Raw genomic sequence first — 11735 nt, 5'->3', positions numbered from 1 at the left:
AAAGACCAGTAGTGCTCAGCAGTGGTGGCACATACCTTAATCCCAGCACTCAGGAGGCAGAGACAGGCAGAGTGAGGCCAGCCTTGTCTACAAAGTGATTCCAGAATATCCAGGGTGTCATAGTTTTAGGGTTTCTATAGCTATGACACCATAACCAAGGCAACCCTGATAAAGGAAAACATTTCATTGGAGTTGGCCTACATTTTCAGTGGTTTAGTCCATTATCGTCTTGGAGGGAAACATGGCAACATGCAGGTATATATGGTACTGGAGAAGGAGCTGCCTCTTGATCTACATCTTGATCAACAGGAAGCAAAAGCAACTGTGTCACTGGACATAGCTTGAGCATAGAAGGCCTCAAAGTTCACCCCCACAGTGATACACTTCCCCAACAAGACCACACCTATTCCAACAAGGCCACACCTCCTAATAGTGCCACTCCCCTTTAGGGGCATTTTCTTTCAAACCACTATATTCCACTCCCTGGTCCCCATAGGCGAGTAGCCATATCATAACACAAAAATGCACTCAGTCCAACTTCAAAAGTCCCCATATTCTATAATAGTCTCAAACTTATTTAAAAAGTCTAAAGTTCGGGGAGAAGGAATGGGGGTGAGGGGAGGGAGAGGGAGAGGAGACTTACATGTGAAACAAGCCTGTTCCCTAACTTGAATTAATAATAATAATAATAATAATAATAATAATAATAATAAGAAGAAGAAGAAGAAGAAGAAGAAGAAGAAGAAGAAGAAGAAAGTCTAAAGTTCAGTCTTTTCTGAGATTGATGCAGTCACTTAACTGTAATCCCCCTGTAAAATCAAAATCAAAAAGTACATCACATACTTCCAAAATAAAATGTCACAGGAAACACATTGCCATTACAAAATAGAGTAAAGGGAGGATAGTGAGGAAATCCTGGACCAAAGCAAGACCAAAAAGCAGCTGGGCAAACCCCAAACTCTGCATCTCCGTATCTGATGTCAAAGCACTCTTCAGATATCCAACTCCATTCAGCTTTGCTACCTGCAATACACATCTTTCTCTTGGGCTGGTTCCACTGTCTGTTAGCAGGTATCACATAGCTCTGACATCTCCAGCATCTTGGGGTGATGGGGAATGTACTTCTTTGTATGTTTATCTTATTGATTGTTGAATAAACTACTGTTTGGCCAATGGCAAGCAAGGACTAGGAGTCAAAGAGGATTCTGGGAAATGTAGTAGAGAAGCGATGATCCAGGCAGGAAGTTCCATGGCAAGAAGACTCATATCTAAGCAAGGAAACAGGAAGTGTGTCTCTTTTCCCCTCAGCTCCTGCTCCAGCCGCCACGATGTGATCCACCGGCAAGGAGGGACGCCAATAAGGTGTCCGATAATATAAGTCTTATAAAATATATAGGTTTATGATAGTTAAGACTGAGCTAACAGATGAGAATCCTAGTCATTGGCCAAGCAGCATTGTACCTAATACAAGTTTCTTTGTATTCATTTGGGCCCTAACTCAGGTGGGCAGCTGGTGTAAAGCTCACACGTGGCAGTGGGGCTCAGGCGGCTTTTGGCAGAAAGATTTATCATAACATTGGGGTTTCCAAGGCAATCCAGGCTTCATCTTCAAAACTTCATACAATGGCCTCTCTAGGCCTCCATTCAGGGCCACTCCTAACACATTCATGGCCTCAATGTAGGGAACAGTAGCTACAGGTGTGCCTGACCACGCCTGTTAAGGCGTGGTCAAGGTGAGTTCAGGATGATGTGGCATGGGCTCTTAAGGGGCCAAAGAGCACATGGAAGCTTTCTCCTTCCCCTTCTCCCTGGCTCGCTGCTCGGCTGCTCCTGGCACGCTCTGGCTTGCGTTTGGCTGGTATTTGTCTGAATAAAGGTATCTTGAACCTACAAGCTCTCCCCTTACCTCAGCATCTTTCCTTAGTCTCAGAGGAATAATCTATAACTGCCCCAACCTGCGGGGCACCATTGGAGCTCATACCCCGGTGTGCTGCAGTCACCAAAGAACCTAGAACGATAGGGTCAGGAAGAACAAGGAACCACAGCAAGACAGGTTTCTGATTAAGCAAATTTTTATTTTTCACGGGGACCTTATATAGGGGTGTCAAGCAGGGAGCTACAGGCAGGGAGAGGTTATTTAAAGCTGTATGCCTGATAACCAAACTGTGGGATGCCCCTATGCATGAGTCCTTGAGAGTGCAGGAGGTTACCAAGGTCTCAGGGTGAAGATGTTAGATAGCGGGTTAGAAGTGGGGATGGGTTGCTAGGTAACCTGACCGTGAAATGTGTCTTTCCTTCTATAAGCTACTTTATGAGCCCAGATGTTATGTGTGAGGGAGGAAAGGATTGAAGGCAGCTATTCTTTTAACATACTGGGTTATTTTTAAAATGCTGGCAGCTTCTGCCCAAGTCTCTTACAAGTCCAAGGTTACTTTTGCCATGGCCCCCGACGTATAACTCCTTTCTTCTATCCTTGACTCTAAAGCCAGAACCACGTGGTTGAAGCTGCAAAGCTCTGCTGAGACTGGAACACGGCCCCCTTCAAGTTCAATTACATTTTCATTAGCTTTCTGTTTTCCATGGTTTCCTTCACTGCCTCAGCCTGACTGTCCTGAAACTGGATCTGTAAACCAGGCTGGCCTCAAACTCAGAGATCTGCCAATCTCTACTTTCCAAGTGCTGGGATTAAAGGTGTGTACCATACCACCACACTCAGTTCTAAGCTTTTCTTTAGTTCCTTTTTACAAGTTGGAAACTTAGCTGTGTGGGATCTTACCTTGAGGTCATCACACCCTTTATTCCATTTCTGTTTATGTCTTTGAACAGAGGATTTAGCTGCATTCCACTTCCTGGGGCTCTTTTTCCACTCAAATTATACATTTTGTATTTTTCCTTCCTCAGCCTGCTCCTTTTCATTTGAATTAACACTAATAACCACACAACAAAGTCTATACTAGGCTGATTTGAGATTTCATCTGCCAGTGGAATTTATCCAAATCTCTTTACTTTAGCCTCAGACAGACTCTTTGGACAAGGGCAAAAGCAGCCACATTCTTCACCAAAATATCACAAGAATTATCTCTAGGCAACGTACTGAAATTCTCCTCCTCTGAAATCTCTTGAGCCAGGCCCCCACATTCAAATCACTCCCAGCACCACTATCTTCCATGCTTCTACTAGTATGGTCCATTAAGCAGTGCTTAAAGCATTCCACTGCTTTTCTAACCCAAACTCCCAAAGTCCAAATTCCTCCAAACAAAAGTATGGTCAGACCTATCACAATAATAACACAGTCCCTGCTACAGGCCTAAACAGAGAAACCCCATCTTGGGAAAAAAAAAAAAGGATATTACAAAATTCCTATTTAGCAAGATGGCAGGGTACCTTCTTATCTATCTAGATATGAAGCACACATAAATGGCTCATGAGATAAGATCAAGTAACTTCTTTTGGCTGTTATAAAAGAGCTACCATTCCTGGAAGGTGGGGAGTCCTCTAAGAATTCAATTTCCACATTTTTGTCTTTGCTGCAACTTACTTTCTTCAGTAAAACTTTTCTATATCTGTTCTGGCCTATTAAATGCTATACACACACACACACACACACACACACACTTTAAAATTGCTAAGTCATTCCTGGAAGGGAGCTAACATTATTATTACTACTACACTAATACTAACTATTGTCAACTGTACTTGCAACAGTGATTTATATTGCTGCCAACAAACAAATAGAGCTGAATTATGGATCTGCTCTCTTTGTTTCACCATCCGTATCTCCACCACCCTCCTGGAGTATCTGACAGAACTTCCTGTTGATGATGCCTCCAGCTTTTTGCTGGGAAGTGGTGTAGTAGCTTGATGACTAGGTGGTCCCAAAGAATGGCCACTGAAGTAGTAACCTTTTGTTTTCATGCACCAATCAACTGCCCAGAAGGAAGAATCCTCCCCAGGAGTTGCCCCTAAGTTCCAAAAGCCTGATGCATAGGAGGATGCGGGGTCATAGGCCAGAGGCAGGAACACACCGAGCCCTGGCTCTCCAACGACAGGCAGTGTGGTCTTGGCTAGCCACACCAGCATCTCATCTATTAAAAAGAGAGAGGGATCTTGGACTGGACCATCTCAGAGGACCCTTCTGGCTTTCAGATTCATGCGTTTCATGCTCTGACTCAGAGAACAGCTGTGCAACTAGCTCCAGAGCCAAGCCAACTCAGAAATGTACAGCTCCCTGGAGTTCCATAACCTTAACCAAATAAGCTTCCTGAAGTGGAAGCAGTGAGGTAGCACAATTACAGAGAAAACAAATGTTCAGATTTTCCAAGACACTTCAGTTTTTAACCATCCAGTTTCATCAACCTCAAAAATACTCATCAACTGTAACCCCTGATAATTATACAAGAAAAAGCAGATGCTACCAGCAAACCTCTTCAAAGCTGTCCAAGCCATCCCGACTCCCCCACTTATCTTTGACTTCTATGGAGCAGGGTGCACATGTCTCCTTTGGTTGGATTCTGCTGGAGTAGAAGTTCATGCATTTTGGCTAAAAGTACCTCAGTGAGCCCGGTCACATACATTATCTTCATGTTTAGATTGGAGGAGGGGCAGCATTTACTTACTCCTTTATATGGACATTATCCTGCTTTACAAATGGTAAAATTGAGGCTCATCCAGGTTAATTATTTTATTAATAAATATTTAATGGCTAAATAAATTGTCCCCTGGCTGATTCAATTCTAGTCTTCCAGCTTCATTTCTTATTTATTTTTAGTTCAGAGCAAGGTTAGGTTCTGTACTGAGGAAAATAAGCTACCATTTGATTTAGGGTCTCTGAGTGACAAGGCAGGCATGAAAACAGCTTACTGGGATGAGATAATGATCAAATATTGGTTCCTGGCTGTGACCAGTGCTTACAAAGACAATGAAAAGTTCAGAGTCTCACTTGGACTCAGGGAGCAGGCTCAGGGCACCAATGAGCCCTGTGTCGGGGGACATCTAACATTTTATTATTCAACATCACTATGGGTAAGAAAAGTCTGGCAGCACTTTGGAAATCTGTATTTCGACTCCTCAAGAAAATGGGAATGAGTCTACCACAAGATCCAGCAATTCCACTCCTAGGCATATACCCAAAAGAAGCACATTTATACAACAAGGACATCTGTTCAACCATGTTTATAGCAGCATTATTTGTAATAGCCAGAAACTGGAAGCAGCCTAAGATGCCCCTTAACCAAAGACTGGATAGAGAAAATGTGGTACATTTACACAATGTACTCAGCAGAAAAAAAAAAAACAATGGAATCTTGAAATTTGCAGGAAAATGGATGGAACTCGAAGAAACCATTCTGAGCGAGGTAACCCAATCACAAAAAGACAAACATGATACGTACTCACTCATATGTGGACCTGCTTTATGATCCAAAGTAGTGACCGTGCTTTATCAGAGCTGTTTTTAATGATGTTGCTCAGAATGATTTCCTTCCAGATGATGATTGAGAAGCTAATTTAAAAAAAAAAAAATGGTGCCAGGTACCACAAGAGCAACAGAACTGTGCTGTTTTCTGGGATTTTGTTTTTTACTTTTTTTGTTGTTGTTTTTTGTTTTGTTGTTGTAGTTGTTTTTAAATGGAGTGTGCTGGATGTCTCTACAATTTTGTTCAAATGACTGCAGAATCTGGAAAAGCTGTTGCTGCTATTGATGCATAACATATTGCTATTATTGGTCTTTTTATTTATATATATATATATACATATATACATATACACATATATAATTTGAATTTTTGGAAACTTTAGCTGTGCTGTCAACTTTGGAAAAAAGTATCCCAGTTTACCATGTTGAGTTGGCATAGTACAGAAATTAACAGCCATATTGGTCTAGAAATGTTGAACTTAATTTTTTTCCATTTGTACAGGGGTAACACACTATATTAAATATGTGATGTCTTATCTACGTGGGTTTGATTACAAAAACTAATAAAGTATTCTCTAAATAAAAAAGAAAAGAAAAGTCTGGCAGCATCTCAGAAGCAGTAGTCCTTCAGACTGACCCAAAGTGGAAATGGGTTGTGGGGGTGGGGGATGCACTTCACCATCTGAGCCATCTCCCTTGCCCAGTCATAATCTGCCTATAACTGTGTGGTCCAGTAACACAGATCATGTGGCAGCTGGTTCAAATGCAGGGACTCCTCCAGACATATTGAGCAGCGTGTGCACCTTAACAATGACCTTTCGGTTCGGGTCCACTCAAAGCTAAGCCTGAGAAGCACTTCTCTGAATGCCCCTTCATTCTTGAAGGTTCAACTTTCTGTTCATACAACTGGATTCAAGGTCTGTGCAAGTGGGGGAGTAGCCCAAACCCACTCTCAGCCTCCTAGGCACTTACTATACACATCAGCAAAAGCCACCTTGTAACAACCATAGTGCACCCTGGGAGCTGCATGTGACCATTTAGAAAGTCACTGGTTCTCACTTTGTAAAGCAGGATCCTGAGATTCCCAGCTTTCCTCACTTTCCTGAACTTAAATATTAAGATGAGGAGCACAATGTCTAAAGCTGATGACATTGAACCTACCCTTCACTGCCTGGGTCAGAGCCCAAGACTGGTTTCTTCCTCAGAACTCCTACTGTTGTTTTTGTTGTTGTTGTTGTTGTTGTTTTGTTTTGTTTTGTTTTTTTTATTTCTCTCTCACCTCCCCATTTCTCTTCCTTCTCAATTTGTTCTCCCATCCCCAACTCTCCTCTCCTTCTCTCTCTCTCTCTCTCTCTCTCTCTCTCTCTCTCTCTCTCTCTCTCTCTCTCTCTGTGTGTGTGTGTGTGTGTGTGTGTCTGGTTCTCTGGCTTCTCTCTCTCTCTCTCTCTCTCTCTCTCTCTCTCTCTCTCTCTCAGTAAAATTATGTTTTCAAAGTTAAAGAAAGGCAAAAGAGGATCTTCTTCAGATCCAGGCCCAGGAGAGATGCTTCCAGCAAAGAGATCTCATTAATTACCACTAATCCCCCATCCCAGGGAAAGCTCAGTAAACCTGAAAGACTTCCTGCAGGCAAACACCTGCTCGGCCTGGCAGTAGCCTTGAGGACCTAGGTTTGGGAGGCATCAGCAAGAGCTTGGAAAGGAGCCCACTCATGGCTTCTGTGCAGGTGTTCGGGATGGTGGGGAGTTAATTGGGTAACAGGTGGAAACTCAAAGGGTGGAGGGAACAGAGAACAAACAGGACAGAAATTGGTTGTCAAGACCTAATTTTAAACAGAGTGGAATTTTCCTTTTCATCACTTCATTGGGGGTGGGGGTGGGGGCTCAAAAAGCTCAGTCACATCAAAACTGAATGGAATATCGTCATTTAAAAAGAGCAGCTTTTGGAGCTTTGAGGTGCCCAGGCCTGGGCTGGAGGGCATCACAAGCTTCCTTCTTCATCTTCAGAATGGCTCTGGGGCGTTCTCAGGAGTCTGTCTGCTGTAAGAAGGCAGAAGCCAAGCCCACCTTACCCTGCTCCTCTGCTTCAGGACACACAGATGGCGCTAGGCTGAGCCAGGAATCTGCCACGAAATAGCCTGTGTATTAACCCACTCTGTTGTGCTGTCGCTCCATATCTGGCTGCTGCTTCTGCGAACTAGAGGCCTATTGTGTGATGCATAGGTCACTGCATCTGCAGTGTAGTCCTCCCGACAAAGCAAAGTGAGGAAAAGCTAGAACCATGTAGGGGTGGAAACTGGCTAAGTTAGGGATCAATGAACTCCCACCTTTTAAAACCCAAGCCTAAGCCTACCCCTGCTCATAAAAAAAAAAAAAAAGGTCCACAGGCACACAACCACCTGTGTGTTCCCATCTACCATGGCTCCTTTGTGCTAAAATTGTAGAATGGAGTGTGGTAGAGTCCCCCTCCCCCACATTGTTGGAAGGGCATTTGCTTCAAGACCTCAGCTGAGGCCTAACCCTGAGAATACTATATATGCTATTGAATTTTTCTTCCTTTCAATATATACCTATGACAATAACTCATTTGTAAGTTAGTCATCTTAGGAGGTCAAAATTAGTTCCTACTGGCAAAACAATAACAGTAATAATATATATCTACATAAATGAAAGCAATCATAGCTGTAATAAGGGCTATGATGATACGGGCTTCCTCTTTAAGAAGCTGAGTCGTTTTAACAATTTGGACCACCGGTAACTGTACGTGGTTAGCTGAAGAAAGTGGGAGCAGGCAGAAAAGCTATAGTAGCTACAGCTGTGTGTGCATGCCGTGCACAGACTCAATCACTGACTGTCTGGGCCTGTGCTACAGACATGTGCTGAATACCGTCCAGGTAACACCTGTGGAGTGTTCTCTGGATCCCTGTCCATGCTGCCCAAGAAAGCGGGGCTATTGTGCATGGGACAGAAAATGCAAGGGCAGGACTTCACATAGAAAGGGAGCTGTTTTCAAGCTACTGGGTGGAAATTTGGGGGAGTTTTTTGTTTGTTGGTTTGTTTTTGGCCTGGGAGTAGTCAGTTTTCTGTCCTTCAAATAGCCAGGTGACTCTCCATCAAACACACGGCAGGGGTTTCCTGAATGGTATCTGTGTTTGTTTACAACTCCCATGATTATGGCTTCATGAATTTCATTATGACTCCTGAGACACAGGAACTTTACCATTCTCGTATCCTGTATCCTAAGCTACTAGATTAAGTTTGGTTCTTTCCTCACCCTTCCCATTCCATCCAACCCTGCCACAAGTACAGTGGCGGGTAAGTCATCAGGACAAGGCTGGGCAAATGGCTCAGCAGCATCTGCAGTTCTTTCAAAGTATAAGAGTATGATTCCCAGTACCTATGTCAGGTGACATGGCCACCTGTAACCCCAGCTGCAGAGAACCTGATGACCTTTTATGACCTCTACAGGTACATATATATATATATATATATATATATATATATATATATGCATGTACACCCAACACACATGCTCATGAATAAAAATAAATGTTTTTTTAAGTCAAAAAAGAAGAAGAAACCATCACATTTAGGCAAAGTCCCAGGTCACCAAGGTCCAGCCTGTGGTAAAGAGACATTCACACTCTTTTATTTTCCACAGTCAGAAATAAAAATGTACTGGGCAGCTGGGCAGTAGTGGTGCACCCCTTCAATCCCAGTATTCGGGAGGCAGAGGTGGGAAGATCTTCAGATCTGTAGGCCAGCCTGGTCTACAGAGGAAGCTCCCCAGATACATATTAAGCTTGAGGCTAGCCTGAGCTACATGAGACTCCTTCTCAAAAGAAAAAACTAACTTAAAACAAATAATTATTATTTTTAAAGCCAAAATGATATAGCTGCTTTTAAAAATGAGATTAATTTATTTGTTCAACAGATATTTATTGAGCATCATTTTGTACAGAGCCAGAGGGTAGGGCCTGAAGCCAAGGACTTCTAGCTCCAGGTCTAGAAACAGACAAGTGGCAGGAATCCCAAGTATGTGGGATAGTGAGGGGTTAAGAGCACCTGCTACTCTTGCAAAGGACAGGAGTTAGGTTTTCCGAGCCCACATCACTTAACAGGACCGCCTGCAAACCCCAATCCAATACCCTTTTCTGGCCTCTGCAGGCACCCACAGACATGTGTACATACACAGCACCACAGCAAGGCCCAGCAGGCCAAGAGGACAGAAAAGCAGGAAGTTCCACCTGGGGCTACAGACAGCTAACATGGAATGCACCTGAAGAACAATTGGAGAAGCAAAAAGAGAGGCTAAGAGAGATAGATAGATAGATACACCACGTGTGGAAAGAGGGGCCAACGCATTGCCAGTTCAGCATAAGACCTGCCCTCTAGGCTGTGGGCCTCAGGGGATCCAAGGGAGCCAATCAGGGGCAGTAGGGGAGGAGCATCAGCAGAGAAGGAGCCATTCCTATCCAGATGCCTGCCCAGTTAAACGATGCTCTATGATCCTCCTTCAGTAACACTGTATGGAATGCAAAGTCATTCTCCAAGCGCTGGTTTTGGCTGACTATTTTCCAAAGATTGTGAGGAAACTCAGTGCCTAGAAATGAGGATCCAAGAAAGTCAATTCCAATAAAATTGAAAAAAATGGAACAATCCCTACATAATTGGGGGAGAGGGGTGTTAGGAACTGGATTTAGGACCTCGGGCATGCTAGGCAAAAAGTCTACCACTGAGCTACACCCCAGATCAGCATTGTTTATAGAATACTTAAGTCTTCAAAAAGACATTAGGAAAGGTAACGTTACATTTAAAAAACAAAAGAACAAAAATTATTAAACAGAAGTATAAATAAAGCATGTCCGTTTGTAAGGTGTTATGTCCCCTCCCCCCAACACACACACACACACCACACACACACACACACACACACACACACACACACACACACACTTCTGGAAGATTCTAGTTCGGGAAAATACATGAGAGTCTCAGTCAGACCCAGCCAGACCTAGCTCACCTTGAGGTAGTGACTTGAGAGAAAATATGAGGAGCCAAAAAGAAGAAAACCTATAAGGGCCAAAGATGGAAGAGACGTGGAGGAGGGAAGCATGTGTGGGAAGCCTGTGAGGGATTAGAAGACACTGTGTTTCATGGTCATCTTCATAAGGATGAGAAACGGGGAGAAAATGCTTTTCTCTTTTTTTTAATGCTTTTCTCTTTACACCATCTTAAAGCAGGATTTGGGCTGTAGTCTCATCACTCAGGAGGCAGAGACAAGGGAGTCACTGCACGTTCAAACCCAGCCCAGTCTCCTGGCCAGCCAGAGCTAAACAGAAATCGCTTTTCTCAAAAATAAATTAAGGAATCTTAAGAGCCAGACATGGTGACACATGCCTGTGTCCCAGGACTCAGGAAGTGGAGACAAAAGGATGAGAAATTCAAGGTTACCATTGGCCGAATATATTAGAAGCCAATATGGACTATGTGAACCTTCATTTCAAAATTAAAACAAGACTCAGGACGCAGAGGCAGGAAGATCTCTGTAAGTTCAAAGCCAGCTTGGTCTACAGAGTGAATTCCAGGACAACCAGGGTTACACAGAGAAACTCTGTCTTGAAAAAAAAATTAAAACAAGAAACAAATAAGAAAAAAAAACAAGAAAATGAGCTGACTTTGATACCTTGTGAAAAGAGCCTGCAATCACACACACAGACACACACACACACAGACACACACACACACACACACACACACACACAATCTGAGTGGGTGCCATGCATATATCACAATGATCATGATATTGTGTTATGCACGTATTATTTATGTATGTATGCATTTGTTCATTTATTCATTTATTTTTTTTCAATGCTAGGAACCAAACCCAAAACTTCATACCACAACAGACAAGTGCCCTACCACTAGTGACAACTCCAGGCAGACTTTTAACTTACTTGGTAGTAATCTTCTCAAATATATGACATATGATCCTGTTATTAAACTAGTTAAGTAATGATTTAACCTCTCCCCCTGATTGTGGTGGGTTAGAAGCGCTTCCTCCCTGACTGTTGGGAACTATACTCTGTTGCATTGCTCTGAGCTATCTCCGAGGACACTGTAGGGCCATCTTTCACTTTCATCTATGCCATTAATCTTCTAGGGGGGGACACTGCATGGCCAAGTTAACACTGGTGACAGGACAGCCCTGGAGCAGACAGGTGTGCCTGAGGGTGGTTCCATTCTCTACAGCAAAAAGCAAGAGGCCCAGGTGGACCTTGTTTTATTATACTTTTGTTTGTTATGCTTTGTTTTTTCAGTTAATA

Source organism: Cricetulus griseus, chromosome 4 (genome assembly GCF_003668045.3).
Source record: "Cricetulus griseus strain 17A/GY chromosome 4, alternate assembly CriGri-PICRH-1.0, whole genome shotgun sequence".
Lineage (NCBI taxonomy): Eukaryota > Metazoa > Chordata > Mammalia > Rodentia > Cricetidae > Cricetulus > Cricetulus griseus.
This window is presented reverse-complemented; position numbering follows the sequence as displayed.